Here is a 14,104-nt window from a genome sequence, read left to right as displayed (position 1 = left end):
ACACGTACTCATAGATATATGAACACCTTAACAAGCCAAAGATATGTCTGCCTGTCTACAAATAACCCGGTGGCCTGCACATGACTCTGCTATAAGCTCCATTCTTTTCGGGCCTGATGAGACAAGTATTTTCAGTTTGGGAGTAGATGGAAAGGCAAGTGCTTTACGTTCATTTTTGCACCAAATTTTGATTAGAGAATTTGAAATTTGTCCCTGTTATTAGTTGAACTGCAGCTGGTCTTATGATTTTGTCCTCTCAAAAGTATTTTGCCTAACAGAACTGTTTTTGCGGAGTATAAATCATGAGGCATGGCATTTCAAAACATAATTCCATTTAAATGCATTTTTTGGGAAAAATACCAAGCATACATAGATATACTGAAAACAAAAGCCCACTCACCTGGAGTTCATGCTACAACTCCCTAGCACAACCATAGTGGCGTCACAAACGATTGGCGCCTGGAACAATTATCAAATCACAACTCAGAATTCTTATCAATAAAATAGGTAACTTACATAACACACATCCCTACGTAGTTCGATTCGGAGAATCCGCATAACGGATTTCCGATCCCTTACTTCCAAAGATCCACATTATACTTCTAGAACAACATCCTAAAGTTCCATTACGATCCAATGGTCGGATCTCTGCCGATTGCCAAAACCAAGTGGCGGTTAACATTTTATTTTATGAACTTACAAATTCAATTTGGGAAGATACATATATTGGATTCCCAATCCGTAAGTTCCTATGATCCTCAAATATTACGTACTATAACATATTAAAATTTGGTGACGATCCAACGGTCGGATCGTTGATTCATATAATGACCTATTAACGTAATGTAGAGAATTTAGGTTCCAACAATCAACCTACATCATACAATTACCAAAACTGAGCTCAAGGCATCTAATTTAGCCTAAGAATAACATTGACGGCCCCCTAGCCACGCACCGCCGTGGGTGGTGGTCAGCCGCCCCGACTAGCTGGAAAATCCAACTATTTCCAAAAATTACCAAAATTTACGGGAATGAAGATCTCAACGAGTAGAATAAACTTTATACCTGCGGCCAATCTAATTTGGCCCGGAAAAGCTCCAATTTTGCTCAAACCCGCCGGAACCCTAGAAAATGGTGGTTATCAATTCGACTTCTCCGGTGCTCCGCCGCTCCAACCAAAGCTTGGGACTTGTTCCTAAGTTCAAGAGAAGTTGAACCATGGTAGTGGTCGACGAAGTTTGCTTTCAGAATGACGGATCACTGCCATGAGACCCTCGGCGCCACCGTACATAGTCTTCCTAATTTTTGGACAAATTAAGTCGGGTTTGGTAGAGAAATGGAGATGGGAGGTCTCTGAGTTGATTCATGGTGATGTATGGCTACAAATCGTCAGAAAAACCGACGAAGACCGCCGGAGAAGAGAAGCGGAACCGGGTTTGCAATCGGGTCGTGGAACGGAAACGGGTCGAAGAGGAAGGGTCTCTAATCCCCTGTTCTCTCCTTCCCTCATTGGCCCTCTCTTCTCTCCTCCCAATTGGGCATCTTCTCTTTCTCTCCTTCCCCGATTCGCCACACCTTCCCTCATTTCTCTCTCGAAACCCTTCATTCTTTCTCTTATATTTCTGATTCCTTAGCCCTCAATCCCTTATTTCTTTTCCTTTCTTTTCCCAACTTAGCCACACACATATGGCTTAACAATTTAGTAATATAAATAATATAATTAAAAATAGTGATTTCCTCAAAATAACTTCGGATTTGTAACTCCAAATCCTCTTCTGCTGACGCTTACAAGTCCGTAATGTCGAATACTTCAGGAAAACGCTAAAGGATTAATTCATACACCTCACTATACGTTGATCAACGAAAGTCAAGACCCTAGCCTCTAAGGGTATTTTCGTAAAATCACGCTTTTAAAATTTGTAAAAACATAAAATTAGGGACGGGTCGTCACATTCTTAACGTCAGTTATTATGTAAGTTTTGCATCTAAATTCTTATGTAATTTTTTTTATAGTTTAAAAATAATTGCATTATACCATGATTATTGCAAATATTCTTGTTTCAGAATGGTATTACTACATGGGAGATGGCTTTTCAGAAAGCTCACGGAGGGTACACAGTCTTCGGAGGTTAGTCCCAAATTTACGCTGGTTATTAAATTTTTAAGGGGCTTTTGGATCTAGGTCCAAAAACATAGGTAGTTTTTTGGATTGAGTCCAGTTATCTAATTACATATTTTGATATCAATTTTGCCCCTTCAGATAAAAATATTTAATTTCTTTAAATTTTTTTTGTATCATTTATTCAGTTTTTAAATTTTGAATATTTAAATACTTAAACTAAAATATTATCTAGTAACTACCTACTATTTATGAAGAAAACAAAACTGATATAATCTATTGTATAGGAAGAAATATGCTTTATACCTACAAAGCATAAATAATCTACCTGCAAAACAAAATAAACTACCTATTGTATTGGAAGAAGAATACTGGGAACCTACATGGCGTAACATAGAAATATAAATATGATATAGTATACCTCCATTAAAGGAATGAATTTGGAGGGAAGAACACAAAAATATCACCCATGAAAAGAAGAGACAAAAAAAAGGAGGATTGATTCCATGATCTAACAGAGGGAATTGTTTGGAAGAAGGAAAGAATAAGGGATGAAACGGACTAGGGGTTGAGGTGATTATATGGCTATAACTAATCCCACAATTAAGGGATTAGTTAAACAAAAAATAATCCCATAATTAAGAAATTTTGTGTATTTACTACAATTCGTAAGCCTAAGGGGTAAATATGGTACAAACCACAAATAAGCATACGTGGAATCTCAATTATTGGACCTATTTCAATGAAGTGGACTAATCCTACTAATGCCTCACAAAATTGGATCTATATCCAATTATCTCAGGGGCTTTGGATCTAGGTCCAAAAACATAGGTAGTTTTTGGGATTGAGTCGTGAAATATTATTTTAATTAATGTAGTATACTAGCAGTTATTTTTTGCAACTTAATCGTGAAATATTTATTTTAATTGCAGATGTAGTTCTTAAGGATAAGATAATTGTGTACGATTTAGCTCGTAGACGATTAGGATGGGCTGATTGTAAGATTATTTATCCACATAAACTGTTTTTTGCTTTTCCATTTCCGCTAGACTATTTGGTTTAAAATTTCCCTCATTTCAGGTTCATTGCCTATGAATATCAATGTTACTTTTGGCAAGGATAAAGGGAAAAGCTCATCAAGGGATCTGCCGATCATGTCGCTCATTGGAACACTATTGATGCATTTATTTCTGTCTGTAATATAAAACTCAAATTATAAATTTGACTCTGCTGAATGTGTATCCTTGTAGTAATAGAAATATTTTTCCTTGACATGATTTATAAGTCTGTAACAAACTAAGGGAGGTGTAGTCAAACTCGGATTTGAGAGGATTTTAAAAGACTTTAAAATCCTAGTGTAGTCAATCAAAAGATTTTAAAGGATTTTTAGAATCCATGGAAATCTGGGTGTAGTCAATTGAGATTTTAATAGTCATTTTTAAAATCCATCCAAATCTAGGTGTAGTATGGTGGTGTACATGAACAAGTCTAATGCAAATTACACTGCAACAAATGCATTATCTTTAAATATGACCAGTCTAGATTTTTATCAAACATCTCAAGTTGCCCTCTCTCACTCAAGTATTATGTCCTTTGCATGCTAAAAGGTAACTATAAAGTGCAGCTCTATGATGTGCCAATTTGAACACATAAAGTAGAATATGAATAATAGTATGATGTGCACAACATGGACATTAACTTTAATAATATAATTTTGAAGTTGCTTTATCCAAAAATAGGATTATAGCAGTACGTATGAGTAGGCGTGCTGGGCCGAGCTAGTCTATTTATATGTGAGTTGGGTTGACCTAGTCCATTTATAGGCAAGCACGTTTCAAGCTTAAGGTTTTTATACATTTTTCTAGTTTATTGACGCTTAATACTTCCCTTGGGTGCTATCTTGGAAACAGTTGTACTACCTATGAGTCTGGCATTATCAGGTGGAGCCCATACAATGGCTTACTTGGGTTTGGTCTAGGAGATGCACCAATTATTTCGCAGTTGTCATCTCGGGGGTTAGCCCCAAATATCTTCTCCCATTGTCTGAGGAGAGATGGCAATGGAGGAGGCGTACTTGCTCTTGGGGAGATAATAGACCTGAGGATGGTTTATACTCCACTTGTCCTAGCAGTGTAAGTCTTTATTTTGTATGAATTTATTTTGTGTGATTAAGTTTTTTCCTCTAACTAAATTAACTAACTCCTAATTAGTTTTTCAGGAATTATAACGTAGATCTTCAGAGCATAGCTGTGAATGGAAAGATGTTGCCTATCGATCCAGCAATCTTTAGCACATCACACGACCGAGGCACATTAGTTGATTCAGGAACAGTGTTGACATACCTGGTCGAGGAAGCATATGATGCTTTCGTTCATGCTGTAAGTTTATCAAGCCTACAAAGTTTATCAGGCTTTGGTTTGAATGAAAAATATATATGAGATTCTAATATAGGAAGGAATACACACGCACACATATGTTATTTATGTATGATTTCACTTTAGAAAATCGATGAATTTTCATGCCCATAAATTTTCTGTCTGGTTACGTGTAGATAAATCTTGCCGTTTCAAAATCTACGGATCCAGGAAATTTGTATTATGCAGTTCCCAAAAATTTACTCTGGTTATTAAATTTTTAAAAGGCAAAACATAGCTGATATTATTTTAATTAATGTAGTATACTAGCAGTTATTTTGTGCAATTTAATCGTGAAATATTTGTTTTAATTGCAGATGTCATTCTTAAGGATAAGATAATTGTGTATGATTTAGCTCGTAGACGATTAGGATGGTCTAAACGTGATTGTAAGATTATATATCCACATAAACTGTTTTTTGCTTTTCCATTTCCGCTAGACTATTTGGTTTAAAATTTCCCTCTTTTCAGGTTCATTGCCTATGAATATCAATATTACTTTTGGCAATGATAAAGGGAAAAGCTCATCAAGGAATCTACCGGTCCTGTTGCTCATTGGAACACTATTGATGCATTTATTTCTGTGTGTAATATAAAACTCAAATTATAAATTTGACTCTTATTATCCGTGTAGTAATAGAAATCTTTTCCCTTGCCATGATTTATGTCTGTAACAAACCAATAAGAATACATCATATACTTGTTAGGACCCGACGTATTAGAAAGAAAAGATAAATGCAGAGAAGGAAATAACAAAAGGCCTGATGAGCATAGATGTTTAATACGTAAGGTTTATAGCAGTCCCGATGAGTGTTATGTAAGAACTGAATAGGGTTAGCTCATGGCAAGGATTACAGAAAACAATATGATACACATGTATATATATGTATTGCATGTATCAGTATGTAAGTAATTATATATATGTACAGGCATACAACATGATACACATGTATATGCATTACATGTATCAGTAATGAATATAATTATACATATCTTCAGGTAGACTAATTTAAATTTTAACATTATATAGAATATTACAAGCAACTCCGCCTATGTAAGTTTATCTTACATTGCCGGTCCCAAGCCCGGATAAAGGAGGAGGGAGAGGGCGTCAGGTAGTCGACAACCGGCACTCCACAGTTACGTCGAATCCTTATGACAATGAATCCAGAACGAAATTGCGCTAAAGCTAGGACGTCACCCGTAAGTGGCGCGCTGTGTGGCCCAAGCACAGTGATAAGTGAGCAAGGGTCGCTGTATCTCCATCGGCACCCGGATGCAGTGTTAAATGAGCAAGGGGGCCATAGAAACTTCTTTTCGAACGACTCCACTCAAAGTTGTTTGGGAGCATATGCTCCTATCAACTTTACACATGACACACAAAAGAAGTACTTTGATCCTATTAGACGGGGGATGGTGAAGAAGCTAGGACAGAAGGGTAGAGTTCAAGAGAGTAGAATGCGTTTAGGAACGTGGAATATAGGAACCTTAACGGGAAAATCTATGAAAGTAGTGGAAGTTATGGTGAGGAGAAGGATAAATATTATGTGCCTACAAGAAACTAAGTGGGTTGGTCTTAAGGCAAAGGATCTAGAAAACTCAGGGTTTAAGCTTTGGTATTCGGGCACAAATAGAACGAGAAACGGTGTTGGCATCATTGTGGACAAGACCTTGACACAAGATGTTGTAGATATCAAGAGGGTAGGAGATAGAATCATGGCAATCAAGATTGTAATAGAACAAGAACTCATCAATGTGATTAGTGCGTACGCACCTCAAGTAGGGTTGGATACGAGTTCGAAGGAGAAATTTTGGGAAGACCTTGGAGACTTGGTGCAAGGAATTGCTCAGACGGAGAAGTTATTTATAGGAGGAGATTTAAATGGACACGTGGGCAGGGAGACAGGCAACTATGGAGGTTTTCATGGTGGCCATGGTTTTGGGGAGAGAAATGAGGATGGGGAAGCTATCTTGGATTTTGCAATGGCATATGATCTCTTCTTAGCCAACACCTTCTTCAAGAAGAGAGAAGAACATGTGATCACCTACAAGAGTGGGTCGTCAAAAATACAAATAGATTTTCTTCTAATGAGGAAAGGGGATCGTATAACTTGTAAGGATTGCAAAGTTATACCGGGGGAGAGCTTGGCTAATCAACATCGCTTGTTGGTGATGGATGTACATATCAAAAGAGTGAGAAAAAAGAACAAGACTTGGAAGTGCCCAAAGACTAGATGGTGGAATCTAAGAGGAGAAAAACAAGTCATTTTCAAAGAGCAAGTAATCACCCAGTATGTGTGGGATAGAGAGGGGGAAGCTAGCCAAATGTGGGATTCCATGGCTAGCTGTATTCGAAAAGTAGCAAAAGAGGTATTAGGAGAGTCCAAGGGCTTTGCTCCACACCAAAAGGAATCTTGGTGGTGGAATAAGGAGGTACAAACAAAGGTGAAGGCTAAGAAGGAATGTTGTAAAGCCTTATACAAGGATAGGACCGATGAAAATAGTGAAAGGTATAGAAGAGCGAATCAAGAGGCGAAGAAAGCTGTGAGAGAAGCTAAGTTAGCGGCTTATGACGATATGTATAAGCGACTAGATACCAAAGAAGGAGAGTTGGATATCTATAAACTAGCTAGAGCAAGGGAAAAGAAGACAAGAGACCTAAACCAAGTGAGGTGCATCAAGGATGAGGATGGAAAGGTTCTTGCTACAGAGAACGCGGTCAAAGACAGATGGAGAGGTTATTTTCATAATCTTTTCAATGAAGGACATGAAAGGAGTACTCCTTTAGGGGAGTTGAGTAACTCAGAAGAGTGTAGAAACTACTCATTTTATCGTCGAATAGGAAGGAAGAAGTGGTTGTAGCTTTGAAGAAGATGAAGCATAGAAAAGCAGTGGGCCCAGACGATATACCGATTGAAGTGTGGAAAGCCTTGGGAGAGACAGGTATAGCATGGCTCACTGACCTTTTCAATAGGATTTTGAAAACGAAGAAGATGCCAAATGAGTGGCGAAAGAGCACCTTGGTGCCTATTTACAAGAATAAGGGCGACGTACAAAATTGCATGAACTATAGGGGTATTAAGCTAATGAGTCATACAATGAAGCTCTGGGAGAGAGTCATTGAGCATAGATTGAGGCAAGAGACACGGGTATCGGACAACCAATTCGGGTTCATGCCAGGGCGCTCAACCATGGACGCAATCTATCTCTTACGAAGATTGATGGAAAGATATAGAGATGGGAAAAAGGATTTACACATGGTCTTTATAGATTTGGAAAAAGCGTATGATAGGGTCCTAAGAGACATTCTTTGGAGGATTTTAGAGAAGAAAGGAGTACGAGTAGCATATATCCAAGCTATAAAGGATATGTATGAAGGAGCAAAGACTGCCGTAAGAACTCATGAAGGACAAACCGAAAGCTTCCCCATAACTGTAGGATTACATCAAGGCTCATCCTTAAGTCCTTACCTTTTTGCGTTGGTAATGGATGAGTTAACAGGACATATTCAAGATGATATTCCTTGGTGTATGCTTTTTACAGACGATATAGTGTTGATAGATGAAACTCAGGAATGGGTAAATGCGAAGCTTAACCTTTGGAGAGAAGTGTTGGAATCTAAAGGTCTTCGCCTAAGCCGATTAAAGACAGAATATATGGAGTGCAAGTTCAGTGAAAATGGAGGCCAAAATGAGTTAGGGGTGAGGATCGGAGATCAGGAAATACCAAAGAGCGACCGTTTTCGCTACCTAGGATCTATCTTACAAAAGAACGGAGAATTAGATGGAGATCTCAACCATAGAATACAAGCTGGATGGATGAAGTGGAAGAGTGCATCCGGCGTGTTGTGTGATCGTCGTATGCCACTGAAGCTTAAGGGAAAATTTTATAGGACGACAATAAAGCCGGCGATGCTGTATGGCACAGAATGTTGGGCGGTAAAGCACCAACACGTACATAAAATGGGTGTAGCGGAGATGAGGATGCTTCGTTGGATGTGTGGGCATACGAGAAAGGATAAGATTAGGAATGAGGATATCCGAGGTAAAGTAGAAGTAGCCGAAATTGAAGGAAAACTGAGAGAAAATCGGTTACGGTGGTTTGGACATGTGCAAAGAAGGCCTACTGACGCTCCGGTTAGAAGATGCGACTACGGGACAGAGGTTCAGGGCCGAAGGGGTAGAGGAAGACCTAGGAAAACTTTGGAAGAGACTCTAAGAAAAGACTTAGAGTACTTGGATCTAACGGAGGACATGACACAGGATCGAGCACAATGGCGTTCTAAGATTCATATAGCTGACCCGACTCAGTGACTTGGATTTTTCAAGTCTCCAATCGAGAAGTTTTCCCTACTCGGGAAATTAAGGGAACACTACCTCAACCTACATGCTCCACTCACAAAGCTTCAACATACAAGCTTCAATAAAAGAAAAATTCAAAGAACTTAGTGAAGAAGGCTTTTGGTGTATTTAACACAATACGTTGAAATGAAACAAAGCTTATTTATTGATATCTCTAAGAAGTTACAAATATGTACATATACACGAGTCAAAATAAACAAACAAGAGGGAGCCTTCACAAAGGTTGCTTAGGAGAAGTCTCAGCAGTCGGCAGAGCCCCAGAAAGAGAAGGCATCGGAGGGGGATCATTCGGAGCCTCAGTACTGGACAGCACCCTAGAAGGAGGAGGCATCGGAGGTTGATCATTTGGAGCTTCATTACGCGGTACAGCCCCAGAAGACGAAGGCAATAAATGCCTTTGGAACAAACCCACAAACCTCTGATGATCATGTAAAATCTGACCATCAGATTCCTTCATCTGGTCAAGCTTCCTCTTCATATTTGTAGCATAGTCATGAGCGAGCCGGTGCAACTGTTTATTCTCATGCTTGAGCCCTCTAATCTCCTGTTTGAGACTCATCACTTCAGCCGCCAATGATTCAACTTGGCGGGTTCGAGCAAATAGGCGTTGGGCCATATTAGACACAGAACTTGCACACTAAACACTGAGAGCCAGAGAATCCTTAACAACCAACTCATCAGACCGTTTGGAAAGTAGTCTGTTATCTTTGGGAGTGAGAAGGTTCCTGGCCACGACCGCAGCGGTCATATCATTCTTCATCACGAAATCCCCAACGGTAAGAGGACCAGTAGGGGATAAGAAGGATGGGTGTCATATGTTGTCTGGAGAAGGCGTGGCTGCCTCTTCAACAAGGTTCAAGTCAAAATGACGGTCGGAGGGGCCAGACATTTTCAAAGGTGTTGAAGAGAAAAGAGGTCGGACAAATCAAGATCTTAGAAATGCAAGAAGGGAGCTTCTACTGGTGGAGATTCAAGTGTGCTTTGGAACTTAATACCAGCCTCTATAAAAATCCGCACTCGATGGAGCTTCAGAAATCGAAGAGGCGCCTGCTCAGAAATCGAAAAGGCGTTTGCTTTCTCAAAAGCTGGGCTGCTCAGAGACTACGAGGGCCGATCTCAGGAATCGAAGAGGCGTTTGCTTTCTCAAAAGCTGGGCTGCTCAAAAACCACGAAGGTCGATCGCAGAAATCGAAGAGGCGCTTGCTTTCTCAAAAGCTGGGCTGCTCAGAGACCACGAGGGCCGATCTCAGAAATCGAAGAGGCACCTGCTTTTTCAGCCTTGTCAGCACCTGTCACATGCACACTCAACTTTGCGGAAATTACGGGCATTCTGTCGAAGATTTATAGTGAAGTAAAAAGCACGTGAATGTTAATGTTCAATCATTCACTTTCCACATGCAACATCAGCTCACGGGTACCACATATAACTTTGCCAAAAATCTCTGACAAAGTTTAGACACGTGAAGCTTGCAGCTCCCATTACATTGCTATGACCAAGAAGGGTAAAAGAATAGCAAAGAAACAGCACTAACAAAGTTTAGACACATAAATTTTGAAGGTCTAGCTACCATATTATTACCCACAAGGGTAAAGGAACATGACCATTGCTGGATAATTGAAAAGTCTCTGTGGGTCAACCTCTGTGCTCCGTGGCAAGGTAGACTAGCAAACAGGCCTAACCTTTACTCACATTCGAGAAAACACTCCCAACAAGATTGCTTGCTTCAAGATCGAAGAGGCACCGTCCTCCGAATCTCGAGAGCCAGACTCCCAACATGATTACTTTCTCAAAAAGCGACGAGACACCGCTCTCCGAATCTCGAGAGCCAGACTCCTAGCAGGATTGCTTTCTCAAAAATCGAAGAGGCATCGTTTTTCAAATCTCGAGAGACAGATCCCCGACAGGATTGCTTGTTCGAAAACCGAAGAGGCACCGCTTTCTCAACTTCGAGAGCCCCTTAGATAAAGCTTGTCTGTAATCCTCACACCGCTTTCTCAACTTCGAGAGCCAGATCTTCTTGGATAAAGCTTGTCTGTAATCTTCACACGTAATATCAGCTTTCCAGATACCACAGACCACTTTTTCAAAGTGCTCTGACAGAGTTAAAACACGTGAAGCTGGCAGCTCCCACTATCGTGCTATGACCAAGCAGGGTAAAAGAATAGTATTACTCCTTGTTAGGGAGACTCCTATATATGTCGACCTCCATCCTCAACGGACAGGCAGACCTGCAAAAATGCTCAACCCTTCCTCATATCTGAGAGGGCACTCCCAACGAAGCCTCTCGAAATACTCAGCTTTCTTTCCCCCCGAGAATACCTCTGCAAACAAGCTACACTAGAGCAAGAATATCTCATATCATCAGGGTTAAAAGCAAGAGTATCTCATATCATGCTTTTTCCCTGTCTTTTCATTTGGCCTTGTTCTTACCTGCAAGACAAGGAGAAAGAGAGCAATCAGTCAGCACTTGGAATCAAGCTTCCAGTCCGAAACTGACTGCCTGGAACCCCATTGCTCTCGAGTACTCATCTTCAACATCTTATGCTTCCTGAGAAGATGCCACATCTGCCTGAGGAACAAATAGGGCAAGTGAGAAGGATACAAGGAAGCATGTGGAGACAAGAGCAACAGAACACGTGTCGATATATCCACTACTTTGTCAACAGCAAAAGTATCCCATATCAGCAGGGTTGAACGTACTCTAGATTTGATGGACTTGTTTTGACCCTCAAATTCTTCAGTCGGCCTTATACTTTGGCGGAAACAAGAAAACCTCCAGCCCAGTTCAAGAATAAGCCTGTGGAAAGTTACTTCTTCAAAAGCAAAAGTATCTCATATCACCTTTTCTCCTTTTCTTCTCTTTATCCTTCATGCTACCTGCAAGATAAGGAGAAGGATAACAATCAGCCGGAACTCGAAATCAAACTTCTGATCTGGGACTGATTGCTTGGAGCTCTGATTGCTTACCTTGTCTGTCACCTCTTTCAGCAGATCCCCTAGCTCGGCAACTTGGGGGACTTCTACTACATGGTTTGTATCGCGCTTAACCAAGCCTGAAACTACAAGTAAGCGTCAAGTGAAATTGATACATTACCTTGTGCATCTCCACCAGTTAAAGATACCACCCCTGGAGGGAGGAAGAGTACTTCCAAAGAAGATGCCACATCTACCTATGAGACAGATAAAGCAAGTGAAGACGATACCACACTTCGGTACTTAAAAGTTTCGTGATTACGAGATCATTCTTCCACAATATTTCCTAATGTCATTTGTACTAAATCATTCACTTGTACTCACTAAAGGAGAGCTTGAACCTATATACTGTGTAAACCCTTCACAATTAATGAGAACTCCTTTACTCCGTGGACGTAGCCAATCTGGGTGAACCACGTACATCTTGTGTTTGCTTCCTGTCTCTATCCATTTACATACTTATCCACACTAATGACCGGAGCAATCTAGCGAAGATCACCAACTTAATATTTAAGATGATATTCTTTGGTGTATGCTCTTCGCAAACGATATAGTGTTGATAGTTGAAACGCAGGAAGGGGTAAACGCGAAGCTTAACCTTTGGAGAGAAGTGTTGGAATCTAAAGGTCCTCGCCTAAGCCGATCAAAGCCAGAATATATGGAGTGCAAGTTCAGTGCAAACGGAGGCCAAAATGAGTTAGGGGTGAGGATCAGAGATCAGGAAATACCAAAGAGCGACCGTTTTCGCTACCTAGGATCTATCTTGCAAAAGAACGGAGAATTTGATGGAGATCTCACCCATAGAATACAAGCTGGATGGATGAAGTGGAAGAGTGCATCCGGCGTGTTGTGTGACCGTCGTAGGCCACTGAAGCTCAAGGGAAAATTTTATAGGACGGCAATAAGGCCGGCAATGCTGTATGGCATAGAATGTTAGGCGGTGAAGCATCAACACGTAGGTGTAGTGGAGATGAAGATGCTTCGTTGGATGTGTGGGCACACGAGAAAGGATAAGATTAGGAATGAGGATATCCGAGGTAAAGTAGGAGTAGCCGAAATTGAAGGAAAGAGGAGAGAAAATCGGTTACGGTGGTTTAGACATGTGCAAAGAAGGCCTACTGACGCTCCGGTTCGAAGATGTGACCACGGGACAGAGGTTCAGGGCCGAATGGGTAGAGGAAGACCTAGGAAAACTTTGGAAGAGACTCTAAGAAAAGACTTAGAGTACTTGGATCTAACGAAGGACATGACACAAAACCGAGCGCAATGACGTTCTAGGATTCATATAGCCGACCCCACTTTGTGGGAAAAGGCTTTGTTGTTGTTGTATAGAATATTACAAGCATTGGATGTCGTGTATCGTTTTGGATGATGTGATCCGTGAATCCAAATCATCTAATGCTCATAATGTTCCACACTACGTAGTATGGAAGTTGGATCCTATAATTAGTTAACGTCTAAAAACGTCGTAACAAATTACATTTGTAGTGGTCTCCTATCATAGACAATATAGACATTAACAATCCTGCCAGTTAAAATAAGTTGTGCCCACATATATTTTTGGTTGAAGAATTCAAAAGCTACTGCGAAACAAATACAGCAAAAGGGAAAGTATATAGTGCCAAATGATCACAATGCCATAGATTTCAAAAGCTGCTGCGCAATTCATGAGGGCAAGTGGAAGGCCTTTGTTTGAATGTCAAGTGTCATCCCCGCTTTTGCCATGAAAAGTTGAACTACCTTTCTCACCGACTTCTGAATGCACGTTAGAGCAACTCAACTCGTCCCCCGCCCAGACAAGCAGATGAGGCATAGGAAGTCACTATTAATTGCCCAAACTTCCAGCCAAGAGTTCCGGGACATTTAACGGAATTTTTAATAGAATGATCAAAATAATGGATGGTGAACAATCTCAGGGACCATTTCTATTGATTTTCAATATCAGGGACCAAAGTAATGTGTTATGCAAATCTTAGGGACCATTTTGGCTAGAAAGCCAAAAAATAATAAAGCTACACGACACTTCGTAAAAATTCACATTCTGATTTGTGCTATAGATCCACTCAATCCCAAAGCATACCTCGCCCAGAGGGCTTCTCTAGTGCATGAGAGATTTTTCAATGTGATTAGAATAATGAGTGATACATCATGCGCATGGAAGTATTAGCATACAAGTTTCGGTATGATTGTATAGATACAAAAATTTTGGTACGATATATCGGTACAAAGTTTCGGC

At 40.3% G+C, this 14,104-nt stretch overlaps 1 protein-coding gene and 1 long non-coding RNA gene across 3 annotated transcripts in view; one reads left to right on the top strand and one right to left on the bottom strand.

The window, feature by feature from the left end:
* LOC108174601 (probable LRR receptor-like serine/threonine-protein kinase At3g47570) overlaps positions 1–14,104 on the bottom strand; it is a 55,808-nt gene that overhangs the window by 9,976 nt on the left and 31,728 nt on the right. The window lies entirely within an intron of this gene.
* LOC139195997 (uncharacterized) lies at positions 3,052–5,191 on the top strand. Of its 2 annotated transcripts, none has more exons than XR_011581095.1 (3): positions 3,052–4,251; positions 4,352–4,497; positions 5,005–5,191. It is a non-coding gene; the product is annotated as an uncharacterized lncRNA (long non-coding RNA). The 2 variants fall into 2 exon arrangements; XR_011581091.1 differs by having other exon boundaries at positions 4,063–4,251; positions 4,338–4,497.

Source organism: Malus domestica, chromosome 01 (genome assembly GCF_042453785.1).
Source record: "Malus domestica chromosome 01, GDT2T_hap1".
Taxonomy (NCBI): domain Eukaryota; kingdom Viridiplantae; phylum Streptophyta; class Magnoliopsida; order Rosales; family Rosaceae; genus Malus; species Malus domestica.
This window is presented reverse-complemented; position numbering and strand designations above follow the sequence as displayed.